The sequence below is a fragment of the Nuphar pumila genome, chromosome 10 (genome assembly GCF_984573655.1).
Source record: "Nuphar pumila chromosome 10, dmNupPumi1.hap1.1, whole genome shotgun sequence".
Lineage (NCBI taxonomy): Eukaryota > Viridiplantae > Streptophyta > Magnoliopsida > Nymphaeales > Nymphaeaceae > Nuphar > Nuphar pumila.
The window spans coordinates 13,338,873-13,357,092 of record NC_143258.1 but is presented as its reverse complement, the minus strand read 5'-3'; positions in this window follow the sequence as shown (position 1 = coordinate 13,357,092).

Below are 18,220 nucleotides of genomic sequence, written 5' to 3'. Positions count from 1 at the left end.
ATGGAAGCATTCCAAATTCGTGAAGTGTGATTTTGAAATAAGACAAACAAAGATGAGTGAGTGAGAGGCAATAATTGGTTATTTAATAAATATATATTTTGATAGGCGTGGAAGAAGAATGAATAGACATAAAGAAGGGTGATACGGATATGTGGTTTGAAAGATATGACATTTTTGAAGGAAAAGAATGCTTTAAAAAAAAATGTGTCATGATTAATGTGTCTTCACATTTGTATTGTTTGTAAAGATGAGAGGGACACACTTTGACTATAAATAGTGATGAGACAAAAAGATATCTATGAATGAAGAGTAATGATTGTTTGTATAAGAAAATTTTTTATGGATATGTGTAGAAGGAGTGAGAGTAGTCATGGAGAAAAGTGAGATGACATATATGGATTGTCGAGTAGGATAAGAAGTAAAAAAAAACATGATTGATAAAAGACATAAAGTTATGATTGATATGAATTATTGTTTATTCGATAAACATATTTTTAAAGAAACTCGATTTGAGGAAGTTCATAGAGAATAAAGTTAAGTTTTAAAAGTAGTAACGGAGTCATACACACGGGTCAATATGTTATGAGAGAGAGAAAGTACTAAAGGGTGGAGTACGAGTGTTTTTACAATACTTTTTGTAAAAGATGTAAAATAAGAAGAGATGATAATAGATAGTTCTTTAGGCTATGATATAAAAGATGATATAGTAAAACTTTACGTGAGAACATAGTAACTAGACCTAAAAAAATCATCCGATTTTAACTAAAAATTTGAAAAGCAAGATTTTTCATAAACTAATTATGTTATTATGTTGAAGGTGAATCAATTTATCGTAAGAGAAGTTTTCCCAAAAGGACAAAAAAATAATAAAGGAGTTATGATATGAGTGATGTGAACAATGTCATGATAGCTTTTAATATAATTATTTTTTTATGGATATGAGTGAAAGGAGATAGGACAAGAAGTCATAATGGATGTGTACTTGAAAAGATGACATAAAGAATGTGTCTTATAAGAGTTTTGAAGTGTACGTGAATAGGGAAATCTAGTTTGACTAACAAAAATCGATAAGAAGAAGAAAACTTTTAAAATAAGATTTTAACAAAACTTATAAGAAGTATTATAATAAGTGTGATTAATTTATAAGTCACTTAGTTTGCATATTCCTAGTTCTCTTCTAATTTGTGTAAAGTCTTCATGTTTCAATGGTTTAGTGAAAATATCTGCTAACTGTTGTTTAGTGGGTATGAATTCCAGTTTAATTATTTTGTTTAAGACTTGTTCTCTTAAGAAGTGGTGTCTTATTTGAATGTGCTTAGTTCGTGAGTGTAGAATAGGATTTTTAGATAAGTTTATAGCACTAGTATTATCACAGAAGATAGTTATATTTTCAAAATTTAAACCAAAATCTTTTAAGATTTGTTTCATCTAGATAACTTGTGTACAGGCTAGGCTAGCAGCAATATATTCAGCTTCAGTAGTTGATAAGGATACACAATTTTGTTTCTTACTGAACCATGATACAAGAGAGTGCCCTAGCATATGACATGTTCCACTTGTGCTTTTTCTGTCAGATTTACTTCCAGCAAAGTCAGCATCGCTGTATGAGATTAAATCAAATGTAGAGGATTTTGAATAGAATAATCCAAAATCAACTGTGTCTTTTAAATATCTCATTATTCTTTTTACAGCCTTAAGATGTGATTATTTTGGGTTTGACTGAAATCTAGCACACAAGCAAACACTGAACATAATATCTGGATGGCTAGCAGTTAAATATAGAAGTGATCCTATCATACCTCGGTATACCTTTGTATCAACAGACTTACCATCTTCATCTTTGTCCAAAACAGTAGTAGTGCTCATAGGAGTAGCTTTTGAAGCAGTTGAGTTCATGTTGAATCTCTTCAGAAGTTCACGAGCATACTTAGATTGATTGATGAAAACTTCATCCTTGGTTTGCTTAATATGCAGTCCAAGAAAGTAGGTGAGTTCTCCCATCATACTCATTTCAAATTCTTTCTGCATGGACTTAGAAAATTCTTCACAAAGAGTGCTGTTAGAAGATCCAAAGATGATATCGTCTACATATATTTGAACAATTAGGGTATGATTATTCACTATTTTTACAAATAATGTAGAGTCTGCTTTGCCTACAGAAAAACCAGTTTTTAACAAAAAGGTTTTAAGTCTATCATACCAAGCACGAGGTGCTTGTTTTAAACCATACAAAGCACGTTTGAGTTTGAAAACATGATCTGGATATTGTTCATTTTCAAATCCTGGAGGTTGTTTTACATAAACTTCTTCATTTATAAAACCATTTAGAAAGGCACTTTTAACATCCATTTGATATAATTTGAAATCCATATAGCTTGCATATGCTAAAAACATTCTAATAGATTCAAGTCTAGCAACAGGAGCAAATGTTTCATCAAAATCAATACCTTCCTCCTGGTTGTATCCTTGAGCTACTAGTCTGGCCTTGTTTCTTATAACATTAACTATTTCATCTAGCTTGTTTATGAAGATCCATCTTGTCCCAATGATCGGATGATCCTTTGGTCTTGGTACAAGATCCCAAACTTCATTCCTTTGGAATTGATTTAGTTCTTCAGTCATGGCTAGCATCCAAAACTCATCGATGATGGCTTCATCAATCTTCTTTGGTTCAAGTTGAGGAATGAATGCCATATTTGCAATCCGTTCTAGCTGAGCTCTAGTTTGAACCCCCTTTGTCAGTTCTCCCAAAATCTGCTTTTGAGGATGATCTTTGATATCGAGAAATGTTCTTTGATGATCATCTTCATTAGACTTAGCTGTATTATCTAAAAATAAATCTGTACTTTCAACATCATCATCGTTAGTTTGCTTATGAACAGATTGATCAATAGATTCACAGAAACTAACATGCATAGATTCTTCAATAGACTTAGAACACTTATTGAAAACCCTGTATGCTTTACTATGACTTGAATATCCTAAAAATATGCCTTCAATAGATTTAGCATCAAATTTATCTAGGCTATCTTTTGTGTTTAGGATAAAGCATTTACAACCAAAGACTTTGAAATAGTCTATTCTTGGAGTTCTGTCATAGAATAGTTCATAGGGAGTTTTATTTAATAAGGGTCTAATGAGAACTCTATTTGTTATGTAGCATGCAGTATTAACAGCTTCTGCCCCAAAAGATTTAGCAAGATTGTTGTGTTGGAGCATAGTTCTAGCAGATTCCTGAAGGGTTCTATTCTTTCTTTCTACTACACCATTTTGAGGTGCAGCTCTAGGAAAGGCAAAGTTATGAGAAATACCATGCAAGTTACAAAAAATTTCAAAAAGTTCATTTTCAAATTCTCCTCCATGGTCACTACGGATTTTAACAATAGAGCAAGATTTTTCATTTTGTAATTTTTTACATAAAATTTCAAATTGACAAAACGTATCACTTTTGTTTTTCAAAAATATTACCCAAGTAAATCTTGAGTAGTCATCTACAATGACAAAAACATATTTATTGTGATTATGACTAGCTACTCTAGAAGGACCAAAAAGATCCAGGTGGAGAAGTTCTAGAGGTCTTTTGCTAGAAATGATATTTTTTGATTTAAAAGATGATTTGGACAGTTTTCCTAATTGACATGCATCACAAAAATAATCCTTTTTAAAAGATATTTTGGGTAACCCACGTACTAACTTATTTTTAGCTAATTTAGACATGAACTTAGAATTTACATGACCCATTCTCATGTGCCATAAATGTTGAGAGTCATTATTAGCTATAAGGCAATGTTCTGTGATGTTTTCTAGGTATAGTTCATATATATTATTCTTTCTTATACCTTTTAAGATGATGTTTTTGTTGGTGTCTGCTATGAGGCATGCATCATGATTAAAGCTAACATTATAACCTATGTCACACATTTGACTGATACTTAGTAGGTTATGTTTTAAGCCTTTAACAAGGAAAACGTCTTTGATAAGAGGTTTATCTATGTTACCAATATTACCAATGCCAATTATCAAACCTTTGTTGTTATCTCCAAAGGTGACGGTTCCTCATTCTTTATGATGAAGAACAACAAAAAGGTCTGGATGTCCTATCATGTGTTTTGAACATCCACTGTCTAGAATCCATTTGTTCTTCTTATTTGGAGCTTGCAAATCATCAAGTAAAATTTCTTTTTGGTACCCAATCGGGTCCCTTTTTGTTAGACTTTGAAACCCATATCCATTTAGATTTGGGTTTGTCTACAACCTTAGAGGAGTTAAAAAAATTAACATTATAATACTCCTTATTTGGTTCAGACGAACTTTTCACAAAAGTGGTCTTTTGATTCATACAAGAAGGCTTGTTGAAATGAGAGTAGCCAATACCATTCTTGTAGAAAGAGACTTTTTGAGAAGATAGGAGTTTATCCAAGTTCTCTTTTCATTTGGTAAACTTGAAAACCGTTTTCATAAGATTTTCAGTTTTACTTTTTAATTCTGAAATTTCTACTTGCAGATTTTTAGTCTTGAAGCTAGTAGATAAGATTTCAGAAGTAATAAGAAGATTTTTCTTTTTCAACTCAGAGTTTTCACTACTGAGTTTTTCATTTTTCTGGGAAAGCTCTAAATTTTCAGATTTTAAAGTTTTATTTTTTAAGCTTAATTTTCTAGATTCTTCAAATAGTTCTTGAAAAGCATCTAGAAGTTCTTCAAAGGAAAAATCAGAAATTTCACTTACAGAGCTTTCGTTTGTCATGAAGCACATGTTTGCAGTTTCGGCTTCATCATCACTTGACTCTTCACTGGTGGATGGTTCTGAGTCATCCCATTGAGCATGCAGAGCCTTTTTCTTGAAGAACCTCTTTTTTGGTTCCTCGGTCTTGGACTTTCTTTTGAGAAGGGGACAATCACGCCTCAAGTGACCTGGCTTATTACACTGATAGCACATGGGATCTTCCTTAGGGTCTTTTCTTTCCTTGTGCTTGTTTGGAAGCCGGTTCCTTCTCATGAAGCGCTGGAATTTTCTGGTTAGTAGCGCAATTTTAGATTCTTTATCTGAGTCTTCATTCTCAGATAGAGCTGAGAAGGCTAGAGTTTTCTTTATTGGTTGTTCTTCTTCCCTTCTTTCTTTCATGTGGACTTCATAGGCCATAAGATTGCCTATTAAGTCGTCTAGAGTAAGCTTAGATAAATCTTGAGCTTCTTCAATAGCTGTAGTCTTTTTCTCCCAATCAGTTGTGAGAGATCTCAAGATTTTCTTCACCTTTTCTGTCTGGGAATATGTTACACCCAGAGATTTCAGATCGTTGGTGAATCTGGTAAACTTTTCTGTGATGGGTTCATCTTTGTTCATTTTAAACAACTCATATTTTCTGACAAGAGATGAGATTTTGGCTTCTTTTACTTTGTTGGTTCCTTCATGAATAACCTCCAAAGAATGCCAAATATCATATGCAGATTCACATATAAATATTCTGTTGAATTCGTTCTGATCAATGGCACAATATAAGGCATTCATAGCCTTTGCATTTAGGTTTGCCATTTTATTTTCTTCATCAGACCATAAGTTATAGTCTGCGGATGGAGATGTGTATGGATGCTCAACAATTTTCCATACAACAAAATCTATGGATTTGAGAAATATAGCCATTCTGCACTTCCAGTATCCATAGTTGGAGCCATTGAAGAAAGGAGGACGAGATGCGTGTTGACCTTCAATATCACGAGCATAAGAGGTAGATGCCATTTGTGCTGAAAGACTTGTTATGTCGTAACCAGCAAACCTGCTCTGATACCAAATGAAATTCCACTAGAGGGGGGGTAAATAGTGAAATACGATAAAGATCGATAAAATAAAATAATCAGGCAATAAGGCACAACACAAAAAACACATAATTTATACTGGTTCGGTCAATACCCAGACCTACATCCAGTCCCCAAGCAAACCACTTGAGCTTTCCACTATAACATCCGAGTCACCGGATAAATAGTATAACACCCTCTTCCTCAGAGGTCTTCTTCTCTCAACAAAGAAGGGGCACACCCTCTTCCACAGAGGTCTTCTTCTCTCAACAGAGAAGGGCAACACCCTCTTTCTCAGAGGTCTACTTCTTTCAACAAAAAAGGAAAACAATGAATAACAGAAAGTTACAATACTTCCTATAGAACCTTCAGAATGATATGAATGCACGAATGAAGGATTCTCAGAATGTTCTGTTTGTCACTCAGAAGATACTCTTTGTTAAAGAGCTATACTTGACTTTTTCTCTTTTCTTTCTTTCCTTTTTCTCTTTCTTTTTCAAGGCTCTCTTTTTCAAATAATGAATAAGAATTTTTCTCGTTGTAAGCTCACACGTCCATTCCATTCCATGTTGAATAGTTTATTTGAGTGTGTTTATATAGCATTTAAAAAAGTAGTCGTTACATTTTGAAATCGTAGCCTTTTTGAAATGTGAAATGTTATGTCATTTCAAAAACATCTTTTAGAGAAATTCGAGAATGCCTTTTTCCATAAAAGTAAAATATAGGGTACACTAGTCGTTGTAATATTTTAGGTAATGCATATTTTATGTAAAAAGTCTATTTCTTACAATAGTACATTGAACGTTGGATTGTAGTTTTGTCTTTATTCTAATTAATGATTTGAGGTACATAAGTACTTCTTTACTTTAAATGAGTGTAAGTACAATGAGTGCTTTGAGATATTTATTTGTACATAGTCATGTCAAGTGTTTTCTTTATGTTGTGGTTTTCAAAGTCTTCAGAGAGAATGAGGACTACAAGAAAGTCGGCATTCTTGAGAAGGATATTTAACAAGGATTTCTTACAGGAGGTATTTAATGCTTGTACAAAGAGAATGATGACTTCAAGTAAGTCGACATTCTATGGGTTTGTAAAAAGGTAACTAGAGTCTTTATCAAAACCTTTATCGTATTTGTTTTCTTTGTGTAGCCGATTTTCATGTTTTGTTTTTTACCCATATTTAAAATCATTTCTTTAAAGAAGGTAACTAGAGTCTTTTCAAAAACATATTATATTTGTTTTTCTTTATGTAGCCGATTTCATGTTTTGTCTTTTACCCATATTTGAAATCATTTCTTTAAAGAAGGTAACTAGAGTCTTTTCAAAACATATTATATTTGTTTTTCTTTATGTAGCCGATTTCATGTTTTGTCTTTTTCCTACATTTCTTTTCATGTTGTCTTGTATATGATGTAAGGTACAATTATTACATTTTGAAATCATGTCAAAATACCTTTTTCATAAATGGTTGTAAGAAGGTACAATTATTAGTTTTCAAAAAGGAGCTTTTTGAAACTATCGTATACTTTTATGATATAGTTTTTATGAATGAGTATGTAATATGCAATATGCATGTTCCTGAAGGTTCTGTTACATATGACTCTAAAGAAGAAAAAAAATCTTCATCTTGAGGTAGCCGATCTCTTCAGTTGAACTTTAGGAATGCATGGCTCATCAAGCTTTTTCTTCAAGGAGTATGATTGCACTAGTTGTACTTGAACAGGAAGTCTCCATCCTTTTTGGGTGAGATATCCTTGCATCAAATACTCGTTAGATTTATGGCAAAACATATTCAGTCATAATATAACATTTTTCAAGAGGACATATTATCATATCATATAAAATCAAATACGATAGTGTATCATATTATGTGACATCAAAACAGAGTTTCTCAACAAGTCGTTCACTTAGCCCATTTTTAGGGAGAGTTTGAAGAGACTCGCGTCTTCGTGAATCGTTTGCAAAACAATTTTCAATTTCACACAAGGAACCCTTTCATAGGGAGAAGATCGACGGAGACTCGCTTTTCTTGTGGCCACCCCAACTTTTTCATACTAGGCCATTTTTGTCATGAAAGACCCTCTTTTCAGGGAGAGTGATGGATTCAATCCTTTCATGACCCAATTTTCAGACCTCACTATTATCGGCCCCTATCCATAAGAGAAGCCTAATATTAGGGAGGTTTGATGAAAGCTTAATTTCTCTTCGAAAGTTTGTTTTGCAAACACCTGTTCAAGGAAGAGAGGAGTATTTCCCATTTCCCATTCAGGTAAGGGCTAAGCCTGAGTCTCTCTTTTTGGGGAAAAATAGAGGAGAATTTTCGTCACGGATGAGTTGAGTCGGACTTCAAACGCTCTCTTTCACCCAGGACTTTAAGAAAATTTTGTCGATTTGTCAATCAAAATTATTTGTTGATTTCAGAATTTTATTGCATAAATCTTTACTTCAGTTTACCTTCAGCACTACTTCAAAAAGAGTGAAGCTTTTGCGAAATGATATTCAAAACTCAAATTCATTCTATTGGCCAACCAAAAGGATGAAGGATAAATCCTTGATATGGCCAGCAAAAGAAAATTCAATGTTATTGCAAAGCCATAAATGATTGATATTGATCGCAATCAATGACACATTTTAAAGACCATTCTTGTAAAGATGAGGCAGTGAAAATATCCTGAGCGCTAGAAAAGAGAGCATTCACCCAATCCCTGTCTCCCCAAAATCACCCAAGCTGCAATTAAATATCCGTAAAAGGGATCTTTCACTTGTCGTCAAGATGAAGGAGAATTAAGCGAGTAGACCCCCGAGGCCAAAGAAGATTTGAAACATTTCCAAGATGACGGAGTTTGTGACAGATCCTTCCAGGGAAAGTCCAAAGCACTGTCAAGATGAAGGCAGATGCGATGAACCTCCCGACAATCCCTAAAAGATATTTAATTTCAGCTATCATCCAAAGATCTCTAACCCATGAGCCAATATCGTCAAAGAAGGATCGAAACATCTCCAAGTTGAAGGAGTTTGTGACGTACCCTTCCAAAAAAAGAGAGAGAAGAAAAAGAAAGAGAGAAAACGTCAGAACATCTCTAAAATGAAGGAGAATGTAGCCAAAAATCCAAGAGAGCCAAAAGAATGCAGAAAGATTATCATGAGAAAAGCTCCCAGGATATCAAACTGCCAAATCTATCAAGAATCTTCTTTAAATCTGTGAAATTCTATTATCAATATTCTTTCATCAATTGCTTTCATAATATCAAATTCTCTTTCCTGTTCATATCAAGGAAATTGATAGCTTCCTTGAAGAAGGTCAATCGCAAGCAATTTGGGTTCAAAATCTCGATTCTACGAAGTCAATCTCGTTCGAAGGTAATGCTTCAGGTAGAAAAGAAAGAATACCTTTGCAATGATATGCATCATTTTCAAAAACTTTGAATCAACAACAAAATTCTCAATATTTTGACAATATTTTCTAGCTATCCTGATGCGAAGCGAGTGCTGATTTCTGTTTTTGATATATCCTGACACCAATTTTACATCCCTCTTAAGGACTTGACTCCTTCCCTTTTTTAAGAGCGTGAGCTCTCAGATTTGCACACTTCCCTGTGTCCCCACTGTCCCACCATAGACAGTACCATTTCGGTTCAAGGTCGAACCACCAACCATTTTCTCGCAAAAGGCAATTTCAAAAGCTATTTAGTCTCAACAATGAGACGCCCAAAATCAACCCCTTTTCAAGCTTTAGGGACCCCATTTTCCTTCCTTTTGCAAAACCCTTGTCGGATTTATTGTGTAAAATCCGAAGGTTCCATCATACCATCCATTCTCCACCCGATCAGGATAAGGGTATAAACCTGAGCCTCCTTTGAAGAGGTATTCCATTTTCCACCCGATCAGGATAAGGGTATAAATCTGAGCCTCATTTAAAGCGGTATTTCATTTCCCACCCGATCAGGATAAGGGTATAAACCTGAGCCTCATTCAAAGAGGTATTTCATTTCCCGCCCGATCAGGATAAGGGTACAAACCTAAATCTCATTTCAATGAGATATTCCATTCCCCAATCAGGTCAAGGGTTAGAACCTGAGCTTCGTGTCATATGAAGCATTTTCTGTCCCATCCAGGTAAGGGCAAAAAACCAGAACTTTACTCTCACAGAACAAATCTTTTCTCTTTATTCTCCATTTCATATCTACCATCTTCCTCGGGCTAATTTCTTCATACCCAGTCGGATCCTTCTAACTGGGGCATTTTTTTTTATATAGCCCAAATTTGGTGTGTTTTTCTTTGCCACTAATCTCGGTAACAAGCCGGCTTAGTAGCAAAGAGGGGCATCTGTAAACACCCCAAATTTTCACTCACCTTCTTGACATCGCCCTCAATTGGCACATTTCAGTTCTCCGAAATCAATGAAGGGCAAAATGGTCATTTTCTGAGATTGAACCTTGCAGAAAGTCCTCAATTTCATTCTTGAGCCTCAAAATTTCTATATTTAGGTTCAGAGACATCTTTAAACTGCAAATCTTTAAAATTCTATTCTAGACAAAAAGCTATAATTTCCAAAGTCCTGGCCCAGAGGGGCATTTCAGGAAACATGTCTTTGCATAACATCGCATGAACATTTCATATCATTTCACTGCACAGCATGTCATTTCAAGGTCCAGAAACTCTCGATTTCAAAATTCTCAATCCAGATTCGAGTTTTAACTCTTCAAAATTGATTTTAAAACCCTGGGTTTTTTAAAATTGCCAATCTTTCCCATTTTACCCCCATGACTTTTGAATTACAAAAATTTTTCTCAGAAAAACAATCTGGATATTTGGATATTGGCTTTAAAGATTTTATCTCAAAACTTTTGCAAAAAGATTTTAAATCTCTCTACAAAATTTCTGTATTTTCTTTACCCATATTTTTGCCCTGGAAAACCAATTTTTTTTTCCAAATTCTTGAAAACAAACAAAGTTTTATCTCATATTATAAAAATTCCAAAAAAAAAGAAGTTATTTCTTTTGCTTTTTATTTTCAAATAAATGGAGCGGGACCCACCTGGAGATCGCACCAATTTGCAAATTCTTCTTTTTAATTTCTTAATGTTATTTGTTTATTCATTTTTTTTAGTTAGTGGGCCCACACACATGTGGCACCCCAATTGAAAATAAAAGATTTTCCAAAACAAAATAAAACTTTATTTTCCAAAAGGATTTTAAAAGTGGGTTGAGGTGGCATTTCCATAAAAGCCTCTCATTTATTTCAATACTCATTTTTTATTTTATTCCTTTTTATTGATTTGTTTAAATACAATTTTTTTTTAAGAAGGATGTAGACTTAAATGGCACAACCGAACTTCCAAAAAAACAAAAAAAATAAAATAAGTTTCATTTTACCTAAAACTTAGGTAAATGAAAGGATTTTTTTTGAAAAATACAAGAGGCACCCTCTTGAAAACGGCTACATTGAATATTTCAGTTTCAAAAAAATTTCAAAGAGATGTAACGAAAGTTTTGAAAGGATTGCGATCTTTTTGAAATGAAGCTGAAAATCTCTTTAAAAGAGGGGGGGGATTTTGATTTTCTTGTCTTTTTGGGTTTTCGCAGGAAGCTTCTTCCCAGCAGCAGAGGAAGCAACAGGTTTTCATCCATTTCCTTCAGTCCATCCCCAGCCGCAGCCCAGCCAGCGTCTCCCCATCTGCCTGCAGCTCAATAGCAGGAGATCCAGCCAGCATTTGGACCTCTCCTTCAGCTACATCCCCAGCGTCTTCCTCCTCTTCAGCCCAGCCAACGTCTTCATCTTCTTCAGCCCACCTGCAAAAGGAAACACCATCCAACGTGAAGACCATCTAGCAAGACACCCACTTCTGCATCTTCTTCAACCCATCAGCTCCTTCACGTTACCTTCAGCCAATTGCTGCCCATTTTCTTTCAGCCAAGCAGAAAAGAATCAACCCCTTTATTGCTGATTAAGCAGAGCTTTCAAGGTATAACCAAGGAGGGCGTGGTCCTTCTTTCCCTTTTCGTGGTCTGACCCACCATTGAAGGAAGCTCCTTATTAACCTCTGTTGAGCTAAGGTAAGGATCACTCCTCTTCCAGTTTCCCTAGATCATCGATTCTCTGTCCATGGATGCACTATATACAATATCGGTCTGCATATTAGCAGCACTGATTCGTATTTTGCAACACAAATGTGACCCTCTGCAGGGTACATCTTTCTCATTGCTATTTAACACAATTTGATGATTTGCATTTTGTGTTTTCATTCCTTTCTACGTTAACTGCAAGTAAATTACTTTATTCTGTTCTTCACCATCATAAGCATCATCTATACTTGTACTTTGTGGTTTTCACTTGATAAGGCATAATGTATCTTCTCATTTGATATATTTCCTGTATACTAACATACAATTTACCCCTGCATCTTAGCTGTTGGTGTTTCATGTTAGAAATCTACTGTTTGTATGTTGTCACTCCGTTAACAGAGATTCTGGAACTGCTGTAAGATCACCCTGATTTATTGCAAAGTGCCTGAAGATGTTATATGCAATCAGTGTGCAATATACTGTCATAATCTTTTTGCAGAAGTAGAGTTGCTAATCCATTTCACTGTGTCGTGTATGATTGATTAGCAGAATCAAGTTGTTATAATCGATTTGTTAATAAATCTGTTGTATAGTTTTAAATGTGCTGAAATCGGTGAGATCTATTTGTCATCTAATATTCGATCTATAGAATTGATTTTGGAATCAATGCTAATTCATAAGATCAGTCGGTTGTATACGTTGGATTCAATCCATTTGAAATTTTGCTGAACTCTGTTCAACTGTGATGAGTAAATTCGAGAACTCCAACTATTGATTAAGTTCAACTAACTGAAGCTAATCGGTCATCCAATTAAGATGCCAGTTTGCTTATCCCAGCCAGTGATCTATGACTGCCTATATATCTTTTAAGTTTTCTTTTTGATATAGCATTTGTTTCTTCATATGTTCTATACTTAGCATTGTATACATTGCATTTTATTACATAACATATGTCATGCATCTTCCTCTGATGTGATTTAGTTTACTTTCACTCAACTTTTCACTTTAGGTATTCTGCATTTGAGGCCAAATTCCTTTCAATATTGAAAAACCCTTTTAGTTCTTATCTCACCCATGCCTATACATTAATATTTTGATCCTTGCACTGATCCCCAGCCACTACCTCATGCACTTCACAATGCAAACCATCTTCTGCAGATACACAGGTTTGATAATCAGCTATATTCATGAACGGATATATCCATAGCCGTTCATGATCTCTATATCCTCTTTTGCACGCTTCATTATTGATATATAGGGAAGCTCCATACCCAATTCTACTGCAAAATATGTTATAATTTGGAAATTACAGCTTTGTGAAATCACCTACAGAAACTGTATATATTTGTATTTTCTGATTTTACCCATTATATATAAAATTTTAATTCTTAGATATAGTTTCTCATTATACATATATGTCTCTCTCTCTCTCTATATATATACGTACATCTACATATACATATATATATATATATATACATGTATATATGTATATATATGTATATGTATATATATACTTATATATATATATAGAGAGATATCTTCATGTGCACTTATTATCACATATACTTTTCTTTTCTTTTTCTTTTTCTTTTTCTTTTTGTAAATACATCTTCATTATCATATGTCATTTAGCACCAATTCAAGTATTTATATATATAAGTGTATATCTTCGTTGTATATATTATATATATACCCATTTCTTTGGTTATCTTGTACTAATTCTCATTTTGCAGGAAAGCTGGAAGATGCTGACTCTTTTATACTCCGTATTTTTTTTATTTCATTTATTTTGATTCATGTCAGATGATGTAATAATCAAACTTGAAATAATATTTACTTTTACTGCTTAGATTAGGATGCATCTCATGTAGTTTGATTCCTGCAATATCCTGATTCTATGATTCATATATCTCAAATTTCAAAATTCACTATAGATGAACACAAATGGCACGTGCACCAACTCTTAGAGAGTTGATGAACTCGGTGGAATCCATATTTACGGCCCTAGTTGGAATATGGACGAGACCCAGATCCATCATCTTTCTACCAGTCACATTGAGCCTACACTCTTAGGCTATTTTAAAAATGCACATCATATTTCCAATTTTTCAAAATATTGTGAATTAACTCAAATAAACTCTGAACATATTCATGGCCACAGTCAGAATATGTGAAGGATTTACTTTGGTTTAATACACATTTTCCAACAATTTTTTCAGAAATCTTTTCAAAGTGCATTCCTTCATTCAAATCATCTGCATCATCTGTTTTTCTCATGATTTTCTCAAGAGATTTTCACTTCATAAAATCGATTTCTCAAGAAACTATGAAGATTTCCGAAGTTGAAGGTGTTGAGTTGAAGACCTTGGATCAAACTCCGTTGGTGCATGGGTGTGTCCATAGCTTTCAGGGGCAGGCCACGTATGGCAGGGTGGTCGTGGGGCCCCACTCGGGGTTTTCCCTCGCTTCGGTGAGGGTTCCTCATCATAAAAAATGAATGCTTATTATGTGTTTGACATTACCTAGTACTCGATCTAAACAAACCAATAGGACTAAAACCTCTGTGCAAAATTAAAATAAAAAAGTTAAATAGAAAGTTTAGGCAACTCAAAAGGCAAGAAAAAAAATAAAATTTAAAAGAAACAAGTGGGAGTTTATAAGAATCCTACATTTTGAACACTTATCAATCAAAATCCTTAGAAGCTAGTTCAGTTGATGATTCGATCTATACAACATATCAATAAAATTCACAAATAGGTAAATATTGGCAAAAATAAGTGGAAGTTTTAATATTGTGATATTGTTGAGATAAGTTTGTTTTTGGCAAGGGTTTTTATTGTATCGCTATATATCTAGTTTCCCCCCCTATATATAGGCAATACTGTTACCATGGCTTCTACCTCAAAGAGGAGACTTGTGGCATCTCTCTCCCTCTCTCTCTCTCTCTCTCTCGAAAAACGGTTGCAACTAGGGGTGCTAACATGGATCATTTTGCCTCATCATAAGGTTTGGGCCCTCTGCATACTTAAACTTCAATGTGGCGCTCTCAATGATTGGATTCGCTGGCAGTGTGTGAGAGTATCAACTAGAGTTTGAAAATCTTCACAACATGGTGCCCAACTGGCTGCATGCAGATTGGACCATTTATCAGTGGGTACACAAGGTTATCATGATTGAGGCGCAAGTGGTGAGCCACAAAACTTACTAGGGTGTTTGAACTTGGCTCTTGCTATAGAACAAAAATATATCAGCCCAACTGGCCAAGTAGACCCTTGGATGCCAAGGCAAATAAATGATTTGTCCACTGCTGCGTGCTTGTTCCAATAGACTTCAGGATGTGTACAGGCCCTAACTACAGGAGCACAACTGTCTCCTTAAGAAGCCCATTCTTAGTAACAAGGTTCTCAACAACTTGACATCCACATAGGTTGTTGATAGAAGAAAGAAGGGCTTGTGCTGCAATCTAAGTAGTCAAAAGCGTAGTCGGCGCCTGGGCGCCAGTCCCCTAAAAAGAGTCAGCACCTAGGTGGGACTAATCGGCCTAGGCGAGGCCAAAAAAAGAAAAAAAATCAAAAGATAAAAAAATAAATTCTCAAAAATAATAAAATGGTGACAAGTTTAATGATCATCTTAGTGAAACTCTCGAGTATGAATAAATCATTAAAACGAACTAGAAAATAATCTGGGAAATTTCTATAAGTTTGTCTACATCTTTGGGTGTTTAGACAGTTCATGTTAGCTGATGACATTTTCTGAATCCTGGTAACTAATATCTATTGAGTCATGATATTTCGGTTGGATCTGGATCCAAGGTTCAGATCCATTGCTGTAAAATAGAAAGATGTTTTCTATTGTTTTATTCTTTATTCTTTTGTATTTCCAGCTTTGCTCCTTATTTAGATTGTATGTCATTGTAATAGCAACTGGGTATTCTATAACTTACCATTATAATGAAAATATAAAGGAGAATCCTATCACACAATATCCCTCATTGGGAATCATGACAGTTCAGCCCCTAACCTTCTACACTCTTTTTTGCTGGAAAAGTGCTTTGGGACATCAAGTATGTAATGGAATCAAGAGCACACAAGAGCCACTAAGGGCAAAGAACACAAGCCACTATAGGCAAATGCAAAAAACCACTAAAGGCAAAGCACATGAGCCACTAAGGGTAAGCACAAGAGCACACCCAATAAAAAATAAATTTTATTTATCTTAAAAAAATGCTTAAGAGAAGCATAAATCACAAGAGGGGAGTAGCCTCTATATATACACAAAAGGGGAGAAAAGAGAGTCTCAACTAGCTGGCTAGTTGAGCTTGCTGTTGGACCAACCCAACGGCTAAAACAAGAATGACAAAAATGCTCTTGATGGCATTTTTGTCATAAAAGAAAACTAAATAAAAACAAAAAAGAAAAATACATGATTTTCCTAAAATACATTTTAAAAAGAAAGAATATATATATATATATAATACACAAGATAATATATATATATATATATATATATATATATATATATATATATTCATGAAGAATGTATATTTAAAACTCCATTAAACTGATGGTGAGATAATCGAAAGTTTGCCAAGGAGAAAAGAAAAACACGACGATAACAATGCTTTGGTGAAGAAGTCAGCAAGCTGGAACTCCAATGTCATATATGGAAGCTCTATTGTCCCTTTAAGAAATTTCTCTCGAACATAGTGACAATCCATCTATATATGCTTTGTGCGCTCATGAAATATGTGATTGCTTGCAATATAAATGGTACTTTTGTTGTCTCAACACATTTGCAATGGTGTAGAGATGATCATGTCCATGTCTTTCAGTAGACGTTTTAGCCAAACAATCTCCGTGGTGGTAGTTGCCATTGCTCGATACTCTGCTTCAGTGGAAGAAAGCAACACCTTTTGTTGCTTCTTACACCTCAAAGAGATGAGCGAATCACCAAGAAAAATATGATAACCTATAGTAGAAATACGATAATTAGGACTACCTCCCCAATCAGAATGAATATAAATAATTAAATTTAGAGATGAAAAAGAGGATAAAAAAGCCCTTTAGTTATGGCATTTTCAAATATCTGACGATTCTCATAACAACAACCATGTGAACTGAGGTGGGTGCATGCTGAAACTGGCTTGCACTGTGGACTGCATATGCTATGTCAGGTTGAGTGATTGATTGGTACGTGAGTGATCCAATTAATTGTCGATAGGTAATAGGATCTTCTAAAGGAGTGCCATCATTGACCCTCATTTTTCCATTGATAACCTCAGGTGTATCCACTACCTTCTCATCTGTCAGACCTGATCTAATAATTATTTTGGATGCCAACTTCATTTTGATAACTTCTGGTGCACATATCCTCTTGAAGAGTGCACAACCATAATACCTAAAAAATATTTTAGAAAACCAAGACCAGGCATATTAAAATTTTCTTGAAGAATAGTCTTAATATCATTAGTACCCTTATCACTTTCACTGATAATCATATCATCAACATATAATAATAGAATTATGCCAGTTTTTGCATTCTTAACAAATAGAGCTATGTCAATATAGCAAAAAACAAAACCAATATCAGCCATTACTTTAGTAAATCAGTCATACTGGGCTTTAGGATTATGTTTAAGACCATATAAAGCTTTAAGTTTTATAACTTTACCTTCTTCAATAACAAACCTGAGAGGTGGATCCATATATACTTTTTCATAAAGGTCATTGTTAAGAAAACCATTCTTAATGTCTAACTGAAAAAAGGGCAATTATTTGATAGATGCCACAACTATAAGGGTCCTAACACTAGTCATCTTGGCTACTGGTATAGAATTTACCTCATGGTCATTTTCATATTCTTGTGAATAACCCTTGACAACTAACTTAACTTTATATCTTTCTAGGGAACCAATGCTTTTAGTTTTAACCTTAAATACTTATGTCAGAGGGATTTGACCAGTTGAGTGCTGCACTCGCATTGACGCTACACGACGCAGGTGCGGCACCGGGTGCGGTCAATGCACCCAGGGTCTTAAGTGTCCAATTTTGGACTTAAAAAAAATATTTCCCAATGAAATGGTCTGGAAGGGGGATTAGGGCAAACCCCCCCCCCCTCTCGACCCCGACGCCTCCTCTTCAACGCCTCCAACCCAGCGACGCGGCGACTCCGGCACGACGATTCCAGTGCATTGACTCTAGCACGATGAGGTATGTCTCCTTCATTCTTTCTCTCTCAATCTCTCTAATCTCTCTCTCTCTCTTTCTCTCTCTCTCTCTTTCTCTCTCTCTCCCCTCGTCTCTCTCTCTTCTTGGCTAAAACCCCGCCCCACCTCTCTCTCTCTTTGTACCTCTGTAAGGTC